This window comes from Dermacentor variabilis, chromosome 3, assembly GCF_050947875.1.
Source record: "Dermacentor variabilis isolate Ectoservices chromosome 3, ASM5094787v1, whole genome shotgun sequence".
In the NCBI taxonomy this organism is placed as follows: domain Eukaryota; kingdom Metazoa; phylum Arthropoda; class Arachnida; order Ixodida; family Ixodidae; genus Dermacentor; species Dermacentor variabilis.
In genome coordinates, this window is record NC_134570.1 from 27,508,760 (window position 1) to 27,513,138 (window position 4,379).

Consider the following 4,379-nt stretch of genomic DNA (forward strand, 5'->3'; position numbering starts at 1 on the left):
AAATGGTTGGCTGATCCCCAAGATAGGGCGAAACTAGGCCGACCCGTGGCAGAGGGGAAGCATGCTTCAAGTACTCCTCAAACTTGCAAAAATAGGTTTACTATCTTGGGTCCAAACACAGCCCTAATCAGATATTAAGCTGATAAGAACAGATACTACCCTTTGACCCGCGATGGCCATGTATACGTTCGCATCACTGTCTCTTTGTCGGCGTCCGAAGCGCTTGCGTATCTCCTTTCCTTTCCTTCCGCTCACCAGTGGTGGTTGTCCCGCTGAAACGTCACGCGTGTTTAGCTTCCTCCGGTCTCTCGAGGCGGCGGTCCCATCGTCCACGTGAATGTATGTAAAAGTCATGGTACATGAGACCGTCCCTATGTTCAAAATATTGTGTCACCTCTGTGTCGGATGCTAAACAGCATCTCTGGTCATCCACTTTGACAGAGCGTAATAACCCATGATTTTTTAGATAAATCTCGATTTTATTAGCCAATTGCGTTTGATGTCATTGCATTCGAAGATCAAGACCCGTACTATTAAAACCTTCAAGTACATTAACAAAAACTTCAATATATTTTAGTCTGAATATTTATTCTCCCAAACTTTATTTTCTATTATCTTTGGATAATACGTTCATTTTCAGAGGAGGAGATACAAGGTCTAAGTACTATATCTTTTTTTATATTTCTTGGCGGAACTTCTGTTCAAGTGCGCCTATATTAAGTCATATATATCGAATCATTTTTGTTTTGTTTTGGACTGTTGTAGTTCAGTGAATTTTATCGAAGTTTACGAAGGCAGCTCTTTGGTTCCTTTAGAATACGATACGGTCTATCTCGACCGTGATAATATGACGTCATGGTCAGGAGAGACCATACTGTATTAATAAAATCCTACACGTCATGGCGACAGAGAGAGAGGGGGAGGTGATTTTAATGTCAGTAAGAGGGCGAGTTCGGCCTAAGTGGAGTGCATCTCGCCTGCTACTTCGCGCTGGGAAACGTGTTTGAGGAGCCACATAGATATGACCGGAAGAGGAAGGAGGGTGAAGAGCACAGACTTTGGTCTAGTTGGTTACGCATAGCAGGTCACGGTCAAGCGCGCACAAGCAAGGACACGCGAGGAGTAGACAAGACAATTGCTTACTTTTAACTGATCCTGTATTTACAAAATTGCATCATTTGAACACTTTCCTTCATGACGTCAGAAGACCGAAATGCCCGCATCAGGTGGCCATGCTCATAAAGTTAGTTTCCTTGGACGACAGAAAAACAGAAGGTGGGCTGATACTTGACACACCCGCCTGTCTAATGCAATGCGCCTCAATTATCTCCCTAACATCGTGATTCCTATTTTGGGCTACTATCTTACACATGTAGAACAAGGGTTTACACCGTTTCTTGTTCTTTATTCCACAGTCATGACAATGTGTAGAAAGATTCCCATCGCGGTAATTCCCCACTTTCCTCCTGTGTTCTAGAAGTCTTTAATTCAGACACCCTCAAGTCTGACCGATATTGCTGGAACCACACGATAAGGTAACTTCATATACCACGACCGACACACACTTTACAAAAGGATCACGATGTTTGACAGTGCACGGCTTTTTCTTTTTATGTGCAAGATTAGTAATTTGGCAAAGTTTCCCTAGCTTCTTAGGAGCGCAGGGCACTACACTGATATTGCTACGATTTCCTATCTTTTTTTAGGCGGTGCGAGGTATCGTACATGTACGGAATTACTACATTGCGTAATCTGTTCCCTTCTTGAAAGCATCTTTCATTTTCTGTTCTTTTTTTTCAACTTCCCTTCAGCTATATATACTAGAACACTGTCAGGATACCCTCCTGACAAAAGTCGTGTCACTTGCCTTTCGAAACTTCTTGCAATGGAATGAAAACAAGCTTTCTTCAGGGCGATATCTAAGCATGCTATTTTAACAAGTTTCAAGTGGGGTGAATGATAAGGCAGGAGTGGTTTACATATCCTTGGATAGTACTCCTAGCACACAAGAGTGTTAGTGAGCTCTAGCTTCAAATCAAGCAATCGTAAAACACCATGTTCTCTAATTTCATTCCTTAATTTTAAAGATATTTTTAGAATTTTCTATTTGGAAGGGGTGAGCAGATTTTTAGATGATTTAACTTCCGTAAAAGGATTACGTTAAAGAAGTTCAGGTGGACAAAATCAATCTAGAGTCCTTCACTTAGGCATGCCTCATAGTCAGGTCATGGTTGTTGCACGCGAAAGCCCCTAATTAAGCTTTTTAATTAATTTAGGTTCGTTGGCACATAACGACCCGCATAGGCAGTTGAGCTTTCGCTTAAGTCCTAAGCTTTACGAAAGCACATGGCCTTGTAGCTAGTGCGCCTCCCCCCCACATATATATATATATATATATATATATATATATATATATATATATATATATATATATATGTATATATATATATATATATATATATGTATGCTGGCGGTTGCGGATAGTCTTGCTTCCCATGTTATTCCAATTGTATCCTCGCTTGAGCTTGTATGTGCGCGCGTGCTCATTGATTCTCGCGAAATAATTTTTTGTGTCTGTTATCGGCCACCAACTGCATCGTTGTCCTTCTGTAATGAACTGCACGATGTTGTCAATCAGCTGTTCGTCAGATACCCAAAATCACCCTTCTTCTTACTTGGCGACTTCAATTTTCCTGACATCAGATGGGAACGAGACTTGGTTTCCTTAAAACACAACTCAGCTGAAAGCAAAGAATTTTTAACTTTTTGTCACGACTTCAACTTAACTCAGCTTGTTCACTTTCCCACTCGGACAACTTCCACTTCCGCTAATATTCTAGACTTAATACTTACCACTACACCAGACCTAGCTACCGGCTTAACTCATTCACCGGGAATTAGCGATCACTCGATAATTCACTTCACTCTACGGGCAAAGATTTCTAACAAGAAAAAAACTAGGGTCATCCAAGACTACGGCAAAGCAGACGTAACTGGCATGAATGGGGAATTTCAGGTCTTTGCTGATCGGTTTTTCGCCGGTTTTGAGCAGCGATCGGTTGAGGAGAACTGGTTGCTTTATAAAAACAAACTCTTCTCTCTTATTGATCGTTTTGTACCTAAAAGGAAAGTTTCATCATGTACTCGCTCACCATGGTTCAATAACACGTTAAAGCGCATGCGCAACAAAAAGAAGCGGATATTTTGACGCGCAAAATTCACAGCCAGAATAGACCACTGGTCTTGCTATCAAAAATTTAACAGAGAATTCTGTACTGCGCTTTTAAAAGCCAAGAAGGAATTCGTTGATAAAACTCTTCCTTTACTACTTCGTTCTAATCCCCGTAAATTTTGGAGCATTATTAACGGTACTAAAAGGACACACATTCAGTTAATCCAGTCTGATGTCCCAGTAATTCAAAGCGAATGCTGCAGTGTTCTGAACAATGTATTTGTTACTCATTTTCATAAGAGCACTCCCACAGTATTTCCGCATATACCAAAAACCAACTTCTTCCCAATGGATTATATCGCTATTGATGCAGTTGGTGTCGAAAGGCTGATTGTCAACTTAAAAGTGTCTTCGTCGGCCGGTCCAGATTGTATTTCATCAAAAATGCTGAAGTGTACGCAAGTTTATTCTGCACTGATATTGTCAAAGCTTTTTCAACAGTCATTACAGATGTCTACACTGCCCTCTGATTGGAAGATAGGGAAGGTGGTCCCTGTGTATAAATCTGGTGATGTACATTCCCCCAATAATTATCGCCCCATATCATTAACATCCATTCCAGTAAAAATCCTAGAGCATATAATATACTCGAACCTCATTGAATTCCTTGAGTCCAATTCCTTCTTCAGCATTTATCAGCATGGATTCCGTAAAGCAGTTTCGTGCGAAACGCAATTGTTATGTTTTACTAACGACTTGTTTATTAACGCGGATCATGACTTTGATACTGATTGCATATATTTAGATTTTGCTAAAGCATTTGACTCCGTTTCACACGATCTACTTATCTTCAAGCTTAATCAACTTAACATAGACCCCAATGTACTTGCATGGATTAAGAAATTTCTCTCTAACCGTAGTCAGTATGTGACGGCTAACGACTTCTCTTCACGTATTTCTGCCGTAACATCTGGTGTCCCGCAAGGGTCCGTTTTGGGCCCTCTGCTCTTCTTGATTTATATTAATGATCTTCCTACTTGCCTTCCTTCCTCAACTGTCCGACTGTTTGCAGATGACTGCGTGGTTTACCAGAAAATTACTAACCATGACGATTATCTCAATCTGCAACGTGATCTAGATAGGGTATTTGAATGGTGCAGTCAATGGCTCATGACACTTAATACAACTAAATGTAAAAGTATGCAGG

The 4,379-nt window shown here is 40.7% G+C and overlaps 1 non-coding gene across 1 annotated transcript; it reads right to left on the reverse strand.

The window, feature by feature from the left end:
* Positions 1-184, reverse strand: LOC142576771 (U2 spliceosomal RNA). Its single transcript, XR_012826965.1, has one exon. It is a non-coding gene; the product is annotated as a U2 spliceosomal RNA (small nuclear RNA).
* Between the last annotated feature and the right edge of the window lie 4,195 nt (positions 185-4,379).